The 22,524-nt window shown below is 33.6% G+C and overlaps 1 long non-coding RNA gene across 1 annotated transcript; it reads left to right on the top strand.

Annotated features, from left to right (window-relative positions):
- The first annotated feature begins 1,417 nt into the window (after positions 1-1,417).
- Positions 1,418-20,853, top strand: LOC135154408 (uncharacterized). The gene is made up of 3 exons (XR_010293803.1): positions 1,418-1,602; positions 9,642-9,731; positions 18,145-20,853. It is a non-coding gene; the product is annotated as an uncharacterized LOC135154408 (long non-coding RNA).
- The last annotated feature ends 1,671 nt before the right edge of the window (positions 20,854-22,524 follow it).

Here is a 22,524-nt window from a genome sequence, read left to right as displayed (position 1 = left end):
GGACCCGAGGAATGAAATATTGTTATTTCATGTTGAGATTAGATAAAAGGAACACAATAAAAGTGTTGGCACAGTCAAAAACAAATTTACACCCATTTATAGCCCACTCCTATTTCTATTTTCAAAATAGAAATCAGAAATACAGAAATACTAATCAACTATAAACAAAAATCATCAAGAATAATGAGCTCACAGTTGGAAATTGATAATGTCAATATAAACAAAATACAGTAAACTCGTATCATTTTTATAAAAAAAAAATCAAACATTTTTAAAGTATGAATAGTTGGATGTATGCTTAAAGGAGAGAGAGAGAAAAAAATGCCAGCTAAGAACCCATGCTTGTAGAACGCTCATAACTTCAACAGAACGCAAATACAAATACAAAGTAGAGAGTGTTAACGGAGCAACCGCGGAGAATTGGACTTCAGGGATAATCATAACTGAAACATTAAGTATGGGGGTGGGGGCTTCCCGAAGACAGAATAAGATACAGCAGAATGATATGGGGAAAACAATGAGAGGAAGTTCATGGGGAAAAGGGACGGTATGAAGGGGGGGGGGGCTTGCATGATTATTAAATATACAAGGGGGGGTTGTTGTAAGAAGGAAACAATTCTTGACTTTTTTAAACACTAAAAAATAGAAGAAATGTTTTTAAGCTTAAGCTCTCTTTATATTTAGAGGAAGGAAATTTCAAAATTTGGGGGCAGTGAATATAAAAGTGTTCTGCGTAGTGTCCTCCGAAGGCGATACAAATTAGTTTGTATTTTTTTTTCAATATTTACTAGAAACATGTTAATAAATGGGAGGGTGATTCGGGATATTGTTTGAATAAAAAAGGTCATGTGCATGGTGTCTAAATTTAACCTGACTCCAGGGGAGTTGTCTGGCGAAATGTTCTAATACAGTTTTTATGATCTTCAGTACGATCCTTTACTTTCAACTACATAGCAAAACGAGACTTAGATGATAAAGGCGCCGTTTCTTCGACGGCAGCGGCGGTGAAAGCGTCGTCGTTAACTTTGGAATCTTAACCAAGGTCATGTGTTCTGAAATGTCATCAACATGATCAATACTTAGAATATTATATAAAGACCTACTTCATGATACGTTGACAGAGTTATCACGTCTAACTAATTATTCCGCATGAATTTCAGACTACGTGACCAAGGTTTGTAGTCAACACAGCAAGTGTACTTTGGCCATGTTTTTTTTTCTCTAACTATAAAGGAAAAAAAAACAACGTATTTCTTATATTTTATGGAGCGTTTGTAAAATTAGTATCCCCAGATATTCAAAGGGAACTTGATAAAGAGACACTACTTGATATTTTGAAGTCACGAACTCAACATTGCTGCAATCTTAAATTACCTTGTCATTTTTTTTCTTTATCATAATGAATAATTTCCAGTCACGCCCTTTACTAGTCGAGGAAGCCAAGTACCTGGAAAGAAAAGAAAATTGGAAACCCCCAAAATTGATGGATTAGTAAAAGCCCTTTCTACTCGACAGGTTACAAACATAAAGTCTTCGGAAGGCGGAACAACATACAGCATCTGGGACTTTGGAGGACAGGAAATTTACTATATCACCCACCCAGTAAGTTAAGTTATATTGATATCTGCTTTACATTCGACGGCTCAGGGTGGACTACCAGATATATTTGAGTTAAGACAAATTTTGCACAAATTATAAATGTGGAATATTTATGTAACGCTTACATGCCATTTGTTTTTAAATAGAAATTCCTTCTCAATACTAATGTGTGGTAAATGATGACTTTTTTGCAACCATTACACCTAGTTTTGTCGGAATATCAAATCGCATGAGATAATCTTGCCAAAATTGATTTTTAAATTACACTTATCAATTCATTGCAGCTAAAAATATACCGTTTTGACGACCATTTTGAAGTCTGACATTGTTATAAAAATTTATTTGAAATTGCAGATCATTTAACACTTAACAAATGTTGACTTACATATCCGGGTACAATCATCTATAAGTAGGTGTGGGCAAAACACAAATCGAATAAGTATTTTAGAATACGTCTGATATTGGTTCCAAGCAATTTTTCAAAATGGCCGCCTAATTCCTTCCATATCAGAGTTTTCACATGTAAATCCTTAAATATCTATACAAATGAGGCTTGCAATGTATCGAACTATATTTCTGCATGGTCACTGAGCGCACAAATACACGAATCAGACAAGTTAAGCCATTTTAAATGATGATATTTGGTGAAAAACAGTGTTTTGGGGTAATTTTTGGTAAAAATTGCTCCAAAATGACGATTTTTGTACATAGAACCTTGATTATCCGTTCATTTGTAGTTTGTTGTATGTCTAAATACATGTTTTCATGGCCAATGAGTCCAACAATAAATAAAGCAGACATGTTTGGTCTTTCGTACTGACTTTTTTTTAGACAAAAACCACTTTTTCTGTATTTGTTGGTAAATTTTCTGACTAAACACTGCAAATATTCATGCAACTACAGCTTGTAATTTGTCTATAACCTCCTTTTTTGTGATTTTTATACAGTTAAAGATTTCAAATGTATTGTCTGAATTAAAATAATCTGTATTTTAATTGATTTTTGTCAAATATTACCCCTCCCCCTCCAAAAAAAATACTAATAATTTCAATGCAGGATTTCAGATGCGTACAAGTCATGCAATTATTGCTGTGTGTGTGTGTATATACATAATCATTATATTTTCCTCATATATATATATATATATGTATATATATATATATATATATATATATATATACGTATATATATATATATATATATATGTATATATTATGTGAATATTTTTAGTCTTTCTGAGAATATCTCCTGATTATTTATTAAAAAATGAAGAAAAAAAATAATATCAAATAACAGACTTATGTACAACATTTTATGTTGTTAAACAGAAGGGAAAATTTACATTTTCGTAAACATTGTCAAAGTACAGAAATGAGGGTTTTCATTAAATTCCTATTTCGCCATGCAATCTACATGTAGGCTTATTCATAATATAATGTGCATTATTTACACTATATTTGGTAGCAGAGTGCTGATGTCATCAGCGATACTATTGTCTGATATACATGTAAATGTGTTTTCGATGAGGCTTTCCGGTTCTTCACAGATTTCTTCAATTTTAAACATAAGTTCATCTGCTGCTTTCACATTCCTTATCTGCAATATAACTGGAGCTATTATGGACCAAAGATTAACAATTTCACCCAGGAGCAGTTTTTTTGTGAGAATTGCTAATATTAATATTTTTGTCATTAGACCATACGTATAGATTTTCCTTCTTATTGTACAATGCTAACAATACAGTTGCAAGAAAGACTGATTCGACTGTATTGTCCTCTACAGAACAGTGAGCCAAGCATTTTGAGATCCCTCATCTCCTTGCTTTTTGATTCACCATTTACAAATATATTCTTCCTGGAAAGAGTTCATCAATAACTATGTTAGTCCAGCTTTTGAAAAATTACATATCGTACCTCAAATTAAAATATACAGACAGGAATTGTTGCCATTATCATGATTATTGTTCGATTTTCTGAAGTAGTCAGTCTTGGGCATCTGATTCTCGGCAAGTATTTGTCTTACATATGATTAGCCTGCATACATATCTTCTTAAACTCAACTTACATGTACATGTATGAAGGATAAAGGGACATTTTCATTCTTATTCATGTTTTTTTCTACAGTATCCTTATTACCCATTTTCATTGATGCCCAGCAGTTCCATCATCATTATCATTGAGAATATGACAAGATAACCAATAATTATGTAGATATGTATAAAACAGCGTGTGAAACATTAATTTTGAATGATTATAGAGACTGTGAATTTGTTGATACATGTATGAACTAAATTGATAATTTTTTTTTTTTAATTTCATGGCATAACAGAAACTCCCAAGCAATTACTGAATCTATTGGCTATGAACCCTTTAAACGTTGGTACTGCATTATATCTTCTGTCACCCAGGGTTTCATGAAAGAACTTGTCAGAAGTTTATCCGATAAGTGCTGTTTTATCCGACAGTTACCAAGGTAACAGTGAGTCTCAGTCAATTATTCTCAAGGAAAGTTGTCAGACTTGGCAACTTGTCGGATGAAAATATTAATGAAATGTTCCCCAGGATGCTATCGGCTCACAGTATGCATTTTGTATAGTTTTTAAAATCTTGTTTTTGTTTTTCGTGTTTTTATTATCACCATGATGATATGCTAATATTTGAATATTTGAATCCTGCATTGTTTTTATTTATTATTATTATTTTATGTATATTTTTTTTCGGGGGAGGGGAGTTATATTCGAAAAAAAATCCACTAGAGTACAGATTCTTTTAATTCTGACAATTCAATTGATGCATTTCTAACTGCCTTAGAAATAGCAAGAAAACAAGATTATAGACAGATGACAAGCTGTAGTTGCATGAATATTCGCAGTCTGTATTCAGTAATTTTTACCAACAATTACAGAAAATGTGATTTTTGACTGAAAAGGAGAGTACAAAAGACCAAACATATCCGTTTTATCTACTTTTGGACTCAGTGGCCATGAAAACAAATATTTAGACATTTAACAAACTACAGATGAATAGATAATTAAGATTTTATGTACATAAATCGTGATATGGAGGCAATTTTTACCAAAAATACCCAAAAATGCTGTTTTTCACAAAAATCGCCATTTTAATTGACTAAACTTATCTGATTCATACATTATTGTGCTCATTGACCATGAAAACATATATTTAGATATACTGCAAGTCTTATTTATTTGTATAGATATTTAAGGATTTACCTGATAAAACACTGATTTGGAAGGGAATTGGCGACCATTTTGAAAAATCGCTAGGAAGCAATATAAAACTACATCGTAAGTCAAAACGGATGTCGGATTTGGGCTCAGCAGTCAAAATTGTCATAGAATCTACCCGTTTAAAAAAAATATCATTTGCCCACCCCCTATTAAAAGGGTTATTGATTGTAAGGAGTTTTAAACTCCTTAAGAACAATTGAAATATGAAAATTGAAATATGATTTAATACCATCCAATCTTCATGATCGGCTCCAATTTTGAATTTTGGCCGCCATTAACAAAAATGCACATTGAGGAATACATGATTTAAGCGTTGTATTGATAATTGCGCATACATTCGTAATTCCGACGCTTTGTTATTCCGAAGGTTCGAATATTCTGAAGGTTCGTTATTTCGATGGTTCGTAGTTCCGAAGGTTAGTTAGTCCGAAAAGGAAATGAGGTTCGGTAATCAAAGGTTCGTTAATCCGAAAAATGAAAAAAGATTCGTTTGAAGTACTTATTCTATTCATGTATTCCATGAAGTTCTCAAAATATTCCTTTTCAGGACTGATCGTCGAAACTTATCAGCTGGCGCTGCGTGCTCGCATTTTCATTAGTATGTATAAGCCCACTTATATATGAATTCTAACACACTACTTAAAATCCCTCTTTATGACAGTTTATCAAAAATTTCAGCTCGCACTTCGCCCTCGAAGTAATTAATTAGTCTTGTTCATAATCACAAACATTGCTCAGAATGTTCAATTTTTAGGACAAAAATCCAGATATTTCTATAAAATTTAGCTCGCTTCTCGCGTTCGCATTATTCAATCAAGGATTATGAGATACAATTATCTTGTTTATAAGAATAACGCTAAGAGGTCACTGTTCAGCTTTGAGCAGCCGATCGGGGAAAATGTGAATAAAATCCCCCCCCCTTATTGGTGAAAGCTCGATACACATCTGTATAATATATGCATACACGTATGAATTCAATGTGAAATAAGTGTGCCCCCCCTCATTTCGAAAAGCTGGCTACGATGGTTGAGGAAGGCTTTTGCGCCCCGCCCCAGCCAAAAAAGAGGTCTTTAGCACCCTATTCTGGTCCAAGCAATAAACCACCCCAACCCCCGCGCAGAGCGATTTTTTTAGGTTTATAAGTCGTAAACATTTAATCAAGAATGGATCTTTTAGTGTAAATTAATTGAACTTTGACAAAACAATTTCAAAATGCATTAACACGCCCCTATCGATATTTTATTTGATATTCTATGATAATAATTCTTAAACTGGTTTTCGTTCATAGGTTAGAAAAAGTTTTCTCGTTGAATGCATTTTTTTTTCTCATTTGTTTAATGTTCAGTATTCTTTTTTTTTAGTTGTACTTATTGGAAACATGTACAGTTTGTTCCTTGTACCTTTGTATCATGTGCATTTATTTATGTTCAAACCGGATAGATAAAAGGAATGAACGCCCCTGGTAACGATAGATCGGCCCCTTCCCAAAAGGGTGGTGAAGCGGTGGGGGGGGGGTGGTGGGCAGGGAGGCAGGAGGCACTTCCACCCAGAAAAAATCCCCGTAGGAACGAAATATATTTTTCCAAAATGGGAAATTCCGGTTTTTTTTCCAAAATAAAATGTGCCGTTTTTTAAGAATTACCCTTTTTAAAGTCTGTATTTTAGATTATAAAATCTCAAATCTTTTGGTTATTTCCTTCAGTTGTTGTTTAGTAGGGCGCTTTGCATTCGCATTATTTGATGTCTCCTATCCATGGGTCACTAAACGCAGTCATTTTTTCTCTTTGGTCAGTATATTTCAGCTCACACTTTGCGCTCGTGTTAATTCTTCAGTTAGATGCACATCTTTTAAAGGATAACAAAAACTGCTCAGAATGTTTTATTTTCATTTTCTTATTGATATGTCCAAAACATTGAGCTTACGATTCACGTTCGGAACACGTCCCAAGTATGCCCTTATTACAGTAATTGACAAAAAACGAGTTTTACAACATTAGCTTTGAACATTTTTCTTGTTACACTCTCTCGCGAAAAATAAAGCCTAAATATATTACTTACAAAAAAACAGAAATCACTTCAAAAAGGCTTTGGTCTACTTTACACTACTTTGCTCCGCCGCCCTTCTTTTTCCCTCCCTATCCTCATAGCAATCGAACAGCAACGGTGTTTCTCCCCCCCCCCCCTCCGCCACCCGTATCCTTCCGGTTTTCTCGGCTTCGCCAGCGATTATTCTATTTTCGGATTAACGAACCTTCGGAGTAAAGAACCTTATTTTGTATTCGGATTAACGAACCTTCGGAACGACTAACCTTATTTCGTTTTTGGATTATCGAACCTTCGGAATAACGAACCTTCGGAATAACGAACCTTATTTCGTTTTCGGACTGATGAACCTTCGGAATAACGCCGCAAATGTTCGGATTAACGAACCCTTTTTCGTTTTCGGTTTATGGGCAATTTCCGTGTTTCGGAATTACGAACCTTTGGAATTACGAACCTTCGGAATAACGAATCTTAGTCCAGGAAAGGCCTCATAGAAAATTGTCTAAACTTTGTTTTTTCATGTTTGCAATATTTTTTGATGGTTTCTTGTCAATTCGAGGGTACTGATTACGAATCTGAATGATGCCACTCGTGTAACCTTGAGCATTTTCCGCAAATTGGCCAAATCCAATATGGCCGCCAAAATATGTAAATTATCCATGAAAATAACAAAATTCGCATTAAAATTCGAACATTCGCAATACAAATTCGCACCTTCGCAATAAAATGCATGACTTTTTGTGGCAGGAGTGAAATACTCTCTGAAAAAAATGATTTTTGACAATATATTTTGTTCTGGATATTCAAAATGGCCAGATACTAGGTATAAATTTTCAACACACGCACGCATGTTTCTTGAGATACACAGCTTTTTCTTTATTTAAAACATGCTTAAATTACCCAGTTTCAGAATAAAATTTTCTTCGCGCTCAAATTATTGATTTACGATACCCATTTACCCATTATTTAACGATTTACAAAACATGAATAGAGTGACCCGTTTTAAGGTCTAAATCTCCCCCCCCCCCCGGCTCATGTTTCGCGCTCGCATTGTTTAGTCATATGCCTATCCTGCCCATGATTTTGAAATATGCTTAGAATTTCCATTTTTGGGTTGTAATGTAAAAAAAATATCAGCTCGCGCTTCGCGCTCGCTTTATGGCTAACTACAAACAATCCTCAACAAGTCCCTTTCGATCAGTTATATATACAATTTGTTCAGGATCACAAACATTGCCCAGAATGTTCGATTTCCAAGAAAAGATACATGATATCCCCCCAAAAAAAAAAATGGCTCGTGCTTCGCGCTCGCACTATTTAAATATGGCTTATGAGATTATTATGTTTTATAAGAATGAAGCAAAGAAGTGACTCTTACGAAGAAACAAACAAAAATCATCTTTGAGTGGCCGATCAAGGAAAATATAGGTGAATTCCCCCCCCCCCTATTGGCGAACTCTGGATCCGCCCCTGAATTTAGACCTGCTTCTGCACCTCCATTCAAAAAATCGTTCCCAGTGCCCTGCCCATTCACATGGTAAATAATACCGTAAGGGCTTGTAATAGCCATTTTGACTTTTAAAATACAGTATTTGCCACCTAACTGGCAGAATAAATGATATATCTCGTTAGAAATTATGCTTTCAGACAATATTTTACTCATAGATCACTATTACGTGCATTTCTGGTGCTCACTCCTGTGAATATAAGTTTCCCAGTTCCCATTATAAATAATACAGTTAATGCCTATGGCTGCCATTTTGAAAGTAAAAATACAGTATTTAACACAAATTATATTTTGTTGGAGATCTTCGCCATTTACATGATTGTAATGCTTGTATTCATTATATTTTTTTATAGACAATATCCCATTACTTTATCACATATATATGCATTTTAGTGCTCACTTTTGTAATTTCTTTGGTCCTCTTTCTCATTGTACATAATACTGTTAGGGTCTTTGGCAGCCATTGTCAATATCAAATACAACATTTATCACATACATGGCATATTAAATAATAAAGTTCGTTAGCAATTATGTTCTTAGTCAGTATTCTACTCGTTTATCCCATACATTACATAATAAATGATATATCTCGTTAGTGATGATTATTTGCATACTGTACCTCGTTCATAAATGACACTTTCTTGCAATTTAGTGCATATTTTTGTGAAAATTAGTTTTCCCTATTCATATTGTACATAATTATGAGTATACAGGGGCCTATGGCGGCCATTTTGAATATCCAGATAAAAATATTTTGTTAAAAACTATTTTTTCAGCGAGTATTTCACTCCTGCCACACAATTTTATGCATTTTATTGTCAATGTGGGGGCAATTTTATGATTTTCATGGGTAATTTGCATATTTTGGCGGCCATATTGGATTTTGCAAATTTGCGGAAAATGCTCACAGTTAAACGAGTGGCATCATTCAGATTCGTAATCAGCACCCTCGAATGGACAAGAAACCATAACTAAAATATTGTATATATATGAAAAAACAAGGTTATGCCTCTTATATCCTGGACCAATCTTCGGAACTACGAGGTGTAACCGATAATTGCACCAAATGAACGTATCTTGATATCTTTCCTTGCCTTTCCAGACCTGTTTTCTTCATCGTTTTAATTATTGAAATATCGTTGAAACTACAAAACCGGTTACAATGTTGGCCTTCCCTAATTGGACATTGGTAGTCATGCATGTTAACTATGTATCTTTCTATATTTATTCGAATTATATGAACAGCTATTTCTGTCCTGGCGGGCCCTCTACATTCTTGTGTTCCCTTTACATCTCGATTTGCGTGATAGAGCACCACGGATGGAGGATTCTGAAGTACGTTGTTCAAAGTATCTACTATAATTGATGCAAAATAGGAATCGTGAAAATCAATCATTTTCGCCAAAACAATATTTGGAAAAGGTGGGTTTTGACATAAATTCTTGAGCAAGGTTCAATATCATCATTTCAACAGAGGCAATTCCATAAAACGAACAATTTCTTTTGCACATGTAGCCACTCTCGAAAATTGTACTCCCCTTCACAAATATTGTTTTTGCGTAAGATATCAAAAATGATACATATTATTTCAGGAAGGTCTTATATAGGCGGCCTGGCGTAAATGCAATATGAGATGGTAACTTTCTTGGACTTAAAGTGATCATTTCACTTTGTTCTGATTTAAAAAATTCTCATTTTGGTTCTTGAAAATGGGCTTAACATTAGGCTTATAGTGTAAAAATACCATCCCAAAAGTTTCAAAGTATTATATCCACAGGATCAATTTTAAAACCTTAAAGATGTAAACCAAAGTTTGAAAATAATTGGGAGTTGGTTTCAATGACTATGTGTACACAGTGAACCTGTGCACCACAACACACAAACTAGATGAACATAGCATGGCCTACATACAGTGTGTACTAGGTATACACTGAATGTACAGTGCAGCTAATAGCGTGTGTGTGTAAATAGGAGATACACACTACAGAAGGCAGTCAAAATAGCCAACGGACTTTTTGAATTGGAGTAAACTGGTCATAAGCTTAACCTGTCTACTAGACGGTTCTCAAAATCAAGCTAATAAATTGCTACTTGTATCTTAATTATAGTTTTTCATTCTATATTGTGGTTTGTTTCAGGGTTTTTGAGGACAAATACATGCACTCATACACATGTTTTGTCTCAGTTTGAGAATTTTTTAAATCAGCTGCTCACAAAGTTAAACGATCCCTTTAAAAGAAAATAAAACTAAAATGGATTATGAATTTGAGTTAAGGGGGAGGGATGTTACACCCACAAATGTAATAATCGCCCACAAATGTAATTACGCCCACAAATGTAATGACACTTTACCCACAAAATTAATAACGCCCACAAATCTAATAACACTTTACCCACAGATGTAATAATGCACTTTACCCACAAATGTAATAATTTTTGATCGCCCACAAATGTAATAATGACTTTACCCACAAATGTAATAAATTTGAAGGGATTTTTGGCGAATCCGTTCTAAACTAAAATCCTATAGTAATGCATTCATATAGCCATGGACTTATTGTAATGTAGGTCCATGATATAGCACAAAAGTAAAGTCTCTTTTCCAGACCCGGTTAATAAAAAAAAATATATATATAAGTCCAAAGTCTTTTTTCCAGACCCGGTTGTTAAAAAAATATAACATAAGTCCAAAGTCTTTTTTCCAGACCCGGTTATTTCAAAAATTATCCAGACCCAATTAATTAAAACTTGTGGAATTAATGTTTTTGTTATTGTTTTAACTTATACGGCGCATATTGTGAATATATGCGCTAAGAGTAAATTGGGAATCAAGCATAGTCTTTTCTTCAGACCCGGTTACTTAAAACTAAAAACTAAAACCCTTTACCCACAAGTGTAATAATTTCACCCACAAATGTGATAATACACTTTACCGACAAATGTTATAAATTTGAAAGGATTTTTGGCGAATCTGTTCTAAACTAAAACCCTATAATAATGCGTTCATATAGCGCAAAAGTCACAGTCTTTTTTGCCAGATCCGGTTATATAAAACATTTAAACAATCTTACGAATAAAGATCCCAAAAAAAAAAAAAAAAATCTTCTTAATGTTGAATAACATAGAGGTTTAGCGTAGTCTTTCCTCCAGACCCAAATATTTCAAATAACAAATAAAAAATAATAAATAATAATATTAAAAAAACAAAGACACCACGATTATATTGATGTTGAACAAAATGTAAATATAGCATAGTCTTTCCTCCAGACCCAGTTATAAAAAAATCATTCAAAAACAAAACAACAACAACCAAAAACAGACCCCGCAATATTTTCGACATTGAAATAGCGTGTGTGTGTGTGTGTATTTGAGATTTGACAGACGTGTATCAATCAGATATGATTATTTACGTCTGGACTGACCTTTAACGTTACCATCTGAAAGACGTGACCAGGGCTCGAACCTCTGCATCAATTTGTAACTTTTCCACATAGCTTGGAATACAGGCGCACGCCACAACACCCAGTTAGCATCGAAATATGGTGTAGTCTTTGTTCCAGCCCCGCTTATTTCAAAATAGCATATCATAAAGAACAATATTAACAAAGACCCCACTTTCTCATTAATGTTGAATAACTTGAAAATATAGAGTAATCTTTAAGACCCAGTTATTTTAAAATAACAAATAATAAAAAAAGATGCATAATACTAATGATAAAACAAAGGCCCCACAATCTTATTGATGTTCAATAACATGAAAATATAGCGCAGTCTTTTATCCAGACCCAGATCTTTCAAATAACAAATGAATAATAATAATGATAAATTGATAATAATAATAATAATAAAACACAAAGAAAAGACCCACGATCCTATTTATGTTGAATAACATGGAAATATAGCGTGGTCTTTCCTCAAGACCGAGTTATTTCAAAATTGCAAATCATTTTTTAAAGAGTCAACAAGAAAGAAAGACCCCCACTATCTTATTAATGTTAAATAACACGGAAATATAGTGTAGTCTTTCATCAAGACCAAGATCCTTCAAATAACAAATGAATAATAATAATAATAAATTAATAATAATAATGAAAAAAAAATTAAATTACCCACGATCCTATTTCTTTTGAATAACATGGAAATAAAGCGTGGTCTTTCCTCCAGACCCAGTTATAAAAATCATTAAAAACACAACAACAACAAAAAAAGACCCTACAATCTTATCAACGATGAATAACTTCTTCTTCATCTTCTTCTTTCCTTGGTTGGCAACCAGTCAGGATTGACTATTTTTGCCACAGCTTTTGTTCATTTTCAACAGTTTGTTATTCTTGTTATTTTTCTTTTCTTTTCTTCCGTTTTCTTTTCTTTTCTTTTCTTGTTATTTTTTTTTTTTTTTCGTTTTTTCTTTTATTCTTTTTCTTTTTTTTTCTTTTTTTCCTATTGTTTTTCTTCGCTTTTCTCTATTTTTTTTTTCATTTTTTGTTTTTCTTTTCTTTTCTTTTTTTCTCTTTTTTCTTTTCTTTTCTTTTTTTTCTCTTTTTTCTTTTCTTGTTTCATTCTTTCACTTTTATTCTTTTCTTTTCTTCTTATATAGACATATTGTATTTTTGTCCTTAAAAAATAATAATTTTCCTTTTTTTATGCGTTCTGTTTCTTGCAGCACGTTGTATTTTTCTTCTGCTACAGTAAGCTGCAAAAGAGAAAACAAAAGTAAACTGGATTTGTGGCCTGATAAAACTTCAGGTTTCGGGACACAGAAAAACTAAAGTATGGGATGAAAGTGCAAAAAAAAATGAAAAGAAACCAAACAAATCAACAAATAAACAACAAAACTTCTCTCTTCATTCTTAACTCCTGTCTGTCCCCCCTAACAAATCACCAAATTAAAGAACTCGGATAATTAGCAAAGGGTAAGGGAGGGAAAAAAGAATGGAAATATGGTGTAGTCTTTGCTCCAGACCTAGTTATTTCAAAGTAGGAAATTATAAGAAACAATAAAAACGAACAAACAGTATCAGCAAAGACCCCACAATATCATTGATGTAGAATAACGTTGTTGTTGTTGTTATATTGGATTTTAAGGCGCGTATTATACAAATATTTACACCTATGATTGATTTGTCGTCTTTGTGGTATGCGTTATCACATGGTTTTATAGTTTGGAAGATGCTGGGGTCTAAGTTTTAACATTAATGTTTCGTTTAATTTGTATTTTTAAGAGAACTGGGTGTGGGGTAGAGACAACACTCTAAACCAAAGCATTTTAACTGGGTTTAATTTTGAAGATTGGTCTTAGCTTTGATTTGTTTTCAATATTTGTTTATCTTTTTAATAACCGGGTCTAGACGAAAGACTAAGCATAATACTCGTGTTATTCCACAAAACTAAGAATATGACAAAGTTTTTTTTTTTAGATTGTTTCAATTATTTTTCAAATGACTGGGTCTGGAATAAAGACAACGCTCTAAACATGTGTTTTTCTTCATGGTCTTAATTTGGAGAATTATTGGTTCTTAGATTCGTTGTTGGGGGTTGGGTTTTATTGCTTTTTTATTCTTGAAATAACTGTGTCTGGAGGAAAGTCTACAATCGATCTTCATGTCAAAGTAGGTAGTCTCTCAAAGTAGGTAGGATTTAAAGGCGTCTTGTCTCCGGGAAAGGTCGAGACTTCACTGTCGTTGATGTTCACATCAACGGGACAGACGTTGCAGTTATGATTTTCCTCATTTCTTTCTCTGTCATCTCCATCCTAGGTTTTACTTGCATAATAGTAGGTCTATATAACATATTTTCAGTAAAAGCCCTGATTTTAAATTGACCAATAATAACCAAGTCTGGAGAAAAGATGTTTGCTTCACCCATGCATTATTACAATGTTTTGTAGGGGTCGTAGTATTATTTTTTAAAAATGGGTGTGGGGTAAAGACATATTTTTTTACTGGGTGTAACGTTTGAAGATTGGTCTTAGATTTGAAGTATTTTTAAATTCATTTTTTTAAATAACGTGGTCTGGAGGAAATAGTACGTTTTAAAACTCGTGTTATTCCACGAGAATAAGAATATGATAGGGTCTTAGTACGTTAGAAGATTTTTTTTGGGGTAATTATTTTAATGATTTGGTCTGGAATAAAGACAACGCTCTTATCCGCTTTTTAAAACAGGTTCTTAGGTTGAAGGATTGTTTGATCTTAGATTTTTTTCTTTTATTACTGTTTGAGATATTTTGAAAAAAAATAACTGGGTCTGGCTGAAAGACTACGCTATATGCCCATGTTATCCAGCATTAATATGATTATGGGGTCTTTATACTGTTTTTGTTGTTGTATTATTATTCATAATTTTGGAATAACAGGGTTTGGAGAAAAGACTAAGCTCGATTCTCATTTTTATTCAATTGGAATATCATTATCGTATCTTAGTTTGGACTTATATTATAATTTTTTAAATAACCGGGTCTGGAAAAAAGACTTTGGACTTATATTATAATTTTTTAGTTAACCCGGTCTGGATAAAAGACTTTGGACATTTGTGCTATATGAACGCATTACTATAGGGTTTTAGTTTCTAGTTTTTAAGTAACTGGGTCTGAAGAAAAGACTACGCTTGATTCTCAATTTACTCTTAACGCATATATTCACAAAACGCGCCGTATAAGTTAAAACAACAACAAAGACATTAATTCCACAAGTTTTAATTAATTGGGTCTGGAGAAAAGGCTAAGCTCGATTCTCATTTTTATTCCACTGGAATATCATTATCGTATCTTAGTTTGGACTTATATTATATTTTTTTAAATAGCCGGGTTTGGAAAAAAAAGACTATGGACTTATATTTTAATTTTTGAAATAACCGGGTCTGGAAAAAGACTTTTGACTTATCTTATATTCTTTTTAACAACCGGGTCTGGAAAAAAAGACTTGGACTTTTGTGCTATATTATGGACCTACATTACAATAGGTCCATGGCTATATGAATGCATTACTATAGGATTTTAGTTTAGAACGAATTCGCCAAAAATCCCTTCAAATTTATCACATATGTGGGTAAAGTCATTATTACATTTGTGGGCGATCAAAATTATTACATTTGTGGGTAAACTGCATTATTACATTTGTGGGTGAAACTATAACATTTGTGGGTAAAGTGTTATTACATTTATGGGTAAAGTGTTATTACATGTGTGGGCGTTATTACATTTGTGGGTGCAACAGGGGGGGGGGGGCGGGGTAAGTACACCCTGGAAAAATAATAACAAACATCGCCTTGAAGTGGGCTGAAAATGGCTGATATGATTGATGATGATGATACTAGCAGCTGCCCATTATGCTATGTAGTATAACAAGCATAATTTTTTTTAAAGGAGAAATGTATTGATTATGAATATGGCCTTATTATATATCAGTGGAGAGGTAATGATGTGAGGATTACCATAAGGTCATTCAAAAATAACGAAAATAATACATAAGGTGGAAATCGCCAATTAAAAAGCGCTAAAATGCCTCTCCGAAATATGCCTCGCATCGGTCTCTGAATTGACTCGAATTTGACGACGTCACTCTCTGTACGAGAGGCGTGATTGGCTCTCCCACGTCAAGCTCCACTTGCATGCAAAACCTATTGCGAGGGTACGTTTTCTCCACACTAACACTGAATACTTCGATCATGAAATGAAAGAAAACCCAGAAGTTTATCTATACTTGGATTTTTAAATTGATGATTATGCAGATGACGAGAATGATGATAAAGTTTATATAACTCTAGAAAAACAAAGTGACGTGGAATTACGCCGGTGATGATGAGTAGGACAATTCAACTTGCAAGCCGATTCGCTACCAACGCATGCAGCTGCTAGCTGCACCGCGGGTCAAATCCATGAAAATGAATTCCATGCAGCATGACCACATCCAGACAGAGTCTCTTTCCTCTATCAACAACAAAATGAGAAGGAAAATAATAAAATAACTGTACTTACAAATAAGTGAATATATCCGAACCTAGGCTGAAGGTAAATCAACTCAAGGAATAGCAGCAGACGATATGCACCGACGGTGAATTTCACGTGGCTGGAATATATTATCACTCGTTCTGTTAGATAAAATGTATATCTCATTATTTTGACAAAATTACGAAACTCGGAGAATTAGTATTCTACATAAAAATTAAGTAAAACCTGGTACTATTTTTTGAATTACGATAAAATATTTTTGAAGCAAAGAAATTGAGGTAAATCAAAATAAGATATAAAGGATCATCCACTTAGCCGCATGCGATTGTAAACAAACAATCAAAATCACATGGCCAGCTTGCTCCACTGAACTGAAAATACGTATTTTCAGTTCAGTGCATGGCTTGCTCGCCCATAGAGTTGGATAAAGCGTAGCTTTGTCCACCTCTATGTGCTCGCCTTGCTGATTGTTTACAATCGAACGCGAGCTAGGCGGATGATCTTTTATATCTAATTTTAATTCACCTCATTTTCTTTGCTTCAAAAAGTTTTTATCGTAATTCAAAAAATATAGTACCAGGTGTTACTTAATTTTTATGTAGAATACTAATTCTCCGAGTTTCGTAATTTAGTCAAAATAATGAGATAGAAATTTTATCTAACAGAACAAGTGACAATCTCCCAGCCACGTGAAATTCATCGTCAGTGCATATCGTCTGCTGTTATTCCTTGAGTTGATTTACCTTCAGCCTAGGTTCGGATATATTCACTTGTTTGTAAGTACAGTTATATCATTATTTTCATTCTCATTATGTTGTTGATAGAAGAAAGAGACTCTGTCTGGATGTGGTCGTGATGGAATTCATTTTCATGGATTTGATCAGTGCAGCTATCAGCTGCATGTGTTGGTAGCGAATCGGCATGCAAGTTGAATTGTCCGACTCATAATCACCGGCGTAATTCCCCTAATGAGGCTAATGTATACCTCTATCCACGTCACTTTGTTTTTCTAGAGCTAGAAACTTCATCATCATTCTCTTCATCTTCATAATCATTAATTTGAAAATCCAAATCTAGATAAAATTCTGGGTTTTCTTTCATTTCGGGATCGAAGTATTCAGTGACAATGTGGAGAAAACGTACCCTCGCAACAGGTTTTGCATGCAAGTGGAGCTTTACGTTGGAGAGTCAATCACGCCTCTCGTACAGAAAGTGACGTCATAAAAAAATCCCCAATTTCGCGGACGTAATTCTGCGTGTTTGAAGCATTCAGAGAAAGAACTTTAAACTATCAATTAACTGAGTTCCATCGGTCTCCATGATAAATGATTTATACCATCGTGTTCTCCTTATTTTCTCTCTTAATATGATATATGATTCTCCATTTTTACGATTTTCAATATAGTTCTAATTTAATGATTCCTATTGACTAAGATAACTTTTTTTTTCAAATTTCAGGAGCGGTTGTGAAATAGTTTGTTGATATCAAAAACGTTCAATAAGAACCAGTTTATTTATTTTTTTGAAAAATAAAATGTCATTTTTTTTATATGTATAACCGATTTATGGGGAAGCTGCTTGAATATGACGTCACAAAAAATATATATCTAATAATTTTTTAAGTGGTCATGAATTTCATACAACCTTTCACAAATGTTGTCTTTTATTATCATTATTTTATTGTTTTATTAATAAACTTTTGTAAGGGTGAACATTCTCTTTAATGCACATTGTCTTATGATCTAGCATTGAATTGACTTATTTCAAGAACTAAACATCATTTTGGGGTTTTCATATCAGTTGCCAGGGTCCGCTGTGAGAACTCATCGAACCATTCTGGACTTGATAGATTTTTGGTTGATGTCTGTGTACACCCATGCAGTGCATCCCGATGAAGGACAGAAATATGAACCCCAGGTGCTACTAGTAGGAACGTTTGCCAAAGAGGGAGGTACGCGACTTAGTGAAGAAAAGGTAGGAAGATTATGAATCGCTTGCCCAAATTGTTAACACGTTATAAAAAAAACTAAATGTGTTCTTGTTTTCCATTAAAACGAAATGATAGGAGGGATTAAGCAAAGTCCAATATGGATGCTTACTTCAGAAAATGTGCTTCTTAAAAGTAGTCGAATCTCTCAGAGAAAGCTATATATAGGCCTACTTTGTGGTTAATTTTACAGTGAACTACCATTTCAGGTGTTGCTCACATTTTTAATGATTATTGTACAGTAATCTGCCGTAAGATACTGTCACGTGGGAAGTGCCTTTTTTTTTTACTTACTGCTGCTTGACACCAAATAAAGAATACGTAAAACTGATAAATACAGTTATTAAAAAGATTTAATCAAATCTTTCTTGTCATTCTGTGGTTTTCTTTTGATTCTTTTATAATGATTGTACATGAAATATACATGGTTATAACAAAATATAACTTAACTTAAACAATAGTTGAATAGAGCCCCCGTCATCTGTTCTGGCTTGACATGCCCCACTCGGCCCTGGTGGTCGGTCCAGTTCCTGGCCTCCGCAGCTAGCGATGTCTCTTCCACTCGGCCTCCGCAGACTGTGTTGCCCCTTGATGAGTAACCCCCAGATCAGAGATGTGGCTTCAACGAATTAGTGGACGAGATCGAGCCCCCAATGATGACATGAGTTTTGACGAAACATGTCGGTGGAGAACCGGTGGCAGCTGGGGTCGTTATCTCGTCACCGACGTAGTCCCTCAGTTATTACTTAGACTGCCTATACGAACGTCTGTAGTCTATTCTAGCTTAGGTGGTTCTCCTCGAATTACTTAAATTAACATCCTAATATACCCTACCGTTACTAGGACTAACTGTAAAACTTCTATAAAGTAATTCAAAGAATTTAAAATAACAGACGTGCATAAAGCAACACATTCTTATTAATAAAAGACACTTCCTGTGCATCTGTCAACTACATTCATAAATGCTAGAGCACTGTATTGGCTATTTATGACACCTGTACTGAGAATGCTTATAGTATACCTAATACGAAATATGGCATCCACCTGGTACATTGTATTCTAAAGGGGGGATCTTAAACGTTTCCAAGGCTTGCCTTTAAAATATTCAAAACAAGACAACCCTAACCAGGACAAGTAAATATGTTGAACACATGTTTAAGCTGAAACATTTTACAATTAAATTTCTTTCCTGACAATATCCCCCACCTTAAGATGAAATTAAGGGAACCTGAATTATATCCATTAAAGAAATTTACTAACAAAGCATTGACCAAACTTCGATATTATCCTTTCCAAAAACATTGTTTTTTGTAATCATCTTAATTAACTTAATTATCCATATCAAGTAATATCGAATTCTATACCTACATAACATATATGCCAAATGTATTATACAAAAACCATTTCATATCAACCCATCTGTAAGCTTTTCTTTAGTTTTGTAAAAGATCAAGTTAAACAAAATTTCAGTTTCAAAATATCAATTTGAGTTCTGCCAAATACATTAAAATTTACAATCTCTTCTGTGAAAAACCTTTCTATGAAAAGCTTGCTTTGATTTGTAAAATATAAAAATTCAGTAATCTTTCTTCATACAATTTTTTTTAAAACATGCAGTGTTTCTTACCACTTTCATAGTTTTAATAGTATTCAAATAAATGAAAGTACTTCATAATGCTTAAAACATTGCTTTATGTATCTAAAATCAGTATTCTTCTCAAAACCAGCATTTTTTTATTCAAACATTCAAGTAAATTAAAATTACTGCAATGCCATTCAGTTTTCAAAGATTTATATATTTTTTATGTGTACATAAACTCCTTCAAAAATGGTTACAAAGTTTTAACCGTTTCATGTTAATTATATTTAAATTTTAATAATCGATTATAGAAACAACTTAACATCCTAAACACACAGTTACTGATTTGTAATATTTTCATCAAACGCCTTGAATAGTGCTTGTACAAATACAGCATCTTCTAACACATAAATATATAATCTGTATAATGAAAGTGCATGTTATAAACTACTATAAGTCTAAGACCTTTTTTTTTCAAAAACCTTTTACGAACAAGACAATTCTTTGTTGTTTTTTATGTCATTGCATAGCAATTTCATATAAATTACAAAAAATATAATTTTACAATCTTATTTCCTAAACTAAAAGACCTAGGCCCGTATTCCATAAACAAGATAAGCTTTTTGCTTAAGTCTTAGCAATTTGTCTTAACATTTTGCTTGTCTAAGAAATCTTCCCTAACGATATTCTATAAACTTTAAGGACGTTCCACAGTTAAAGTGAAATCCATGTCACTTTCACTAAACTTTGCACATAGATACTTTAGAACCTTAGTATTCGAAATATGTAAAAATTAACATAGGTCCATGTGCTTGATTTTTTGCTATAGAACTTCAAAGTTCACCCAAATTGATGTTCTTAAGAATTGCGCATTCAAAAGAATTTAGCATTTTTAGACCGCCCAAGATTAGGCCCTACTACAATGATTTTAAACCTCTATTACTCAGTCAAAATAAATGAAAAAGTCATCAAATTTCGCAAGAGATTTAATAATTGTATCGTTAGAATGGAGAATATATTTATAGTGCTATTTGTTTGCAATTTTGAGTTTAACAGCACTGCCAGTTCTTAAAAATGGCATGAAAGATAACAAAATCCCAATCCAAAAAATGTAAAATTTTAGTAACAAACTACAAAAGTACAATGAATGCTGCACTTTATTCAAAATCCATGTCATTTTCACCAAAATTTGCAGAGTTGTAGAGGAAGGTATACCTAAGAGGTACAGACATAAAAAAATAGGGGTTCATGTGCTTGTTTTGAAACTATCAGCATTTTTATTAGAGCAAATGTGCTTTTTAAAACACCAAAAATACGCCGAATGCTTAGTATCCATGTGGAGAAAAAATCAAGACCACTCTACCATTTATTCAAACTCGGGGTAATATTCGTGATTCTTGGCAGCACTGCAGAGTGAAGTATTTCAAAATTGTAGAGAATATTTTTTTGAATGGTTCATGGAATAATTCCATTTTTTAGCTTCATGAAATAACGCATCGGATCTGCAGTTAAAGTGCAGAAGATGAGAAAATCAGCTCATACCCACAGGTAATTAATCACCTGTTAATCCATTGTGACGTCAGCGCGCAGAGTGTAAACTATGCGCAGATCATAATGCGCACAAACATAACTGTGCAACGTCCTTAAGACATTTGTCTCAAGTCAGGCGATATGGCTAAGCCAAAGTCTCAAATTATATGACCTTCAGCGACCTTCTCAATAATAAATTGCTGCAGGAGTGACTGCAACAAACTTGCAAAAATGTCACTGAAGTTGTTTTTTCTTAAAAATTTGGATTTTATTGAAACTAATTACAACTATTGTAGTAAGAGAAGAGCATTCATCACCCATATATGGTAAGAAATTTCAATTCAAATTATATATATTTTTGTTTATCACCGAAACATTTCAATCCCAAACCGAGTGACTTGCACAGTTTTTTGTGTATCAGTCCCATTTATTACTTTTCATGTAGGCCTATTGTTTTGAAATATAAATTGAATATATTCCTCTCGACACTTTTACTCTAACTTCAGTTTAAGTAGACCTAGGCCCCCTAAGGGAAAACCTTTTGAGACTAGTCTTGGGTCTAACATTAGGCCTAGATCTAGCCTAGGCCCAAGATCTATAATATCCGTCTGTTTGGAGGAGAATTGAACATTGTTTTGACTTTTTTACTTTCATGAAGGGTGCAAAACGTAACTTTGTTAGACTCTAGTGGCATGCCATAGTGGAGCAACCGAGACTGAAGCTAAATATAGTACATAGACATAGACCTATATTAGTATTGGTCTAGCCTAGGCCTAGAACATTCAGGACTTAGCCTGGCTTAGCCTTACTTAGGACAGGGATAAATTTACATGTAGGACTAGAATATATCTGACTTAGTTAGAGTTAGACCAAAAAGGCAAAAGCTTCAGTCTCCGATAGTATTTTGTTTTTTCTGCTATAGGCCTAAGCCTATAGTATTTACGAGTATGACGCTCGACAGTCTAACATTACGTTGGCCTAACGTTAGACCCTAATCTCACCAATGTGATATGACAGAAAAAAAATGTCAGAAACTTTAAATAACTCCCCAGAAACGACGGTTATTCCTGTCTACAGTGCTAGA

Source organism: Lytechinus pictus, chromosome 6 (assembly GCF_037042905.1).
Source record: "Lytechinus pictus isolate F3 Inbred chromosome 6, Lp3.0, whole genome shotgun sequence".
NCBI classification, from domain to species: Eukaryota; Metazoa; Echinodermata; class Echinoidea; order Temnopleuroida; family Toxopneustidae; genus Lytechinus; species Lytechinus pictus.
This window is presented reverse-complemented; position numbering and strand designations above follow the sequence as displayed.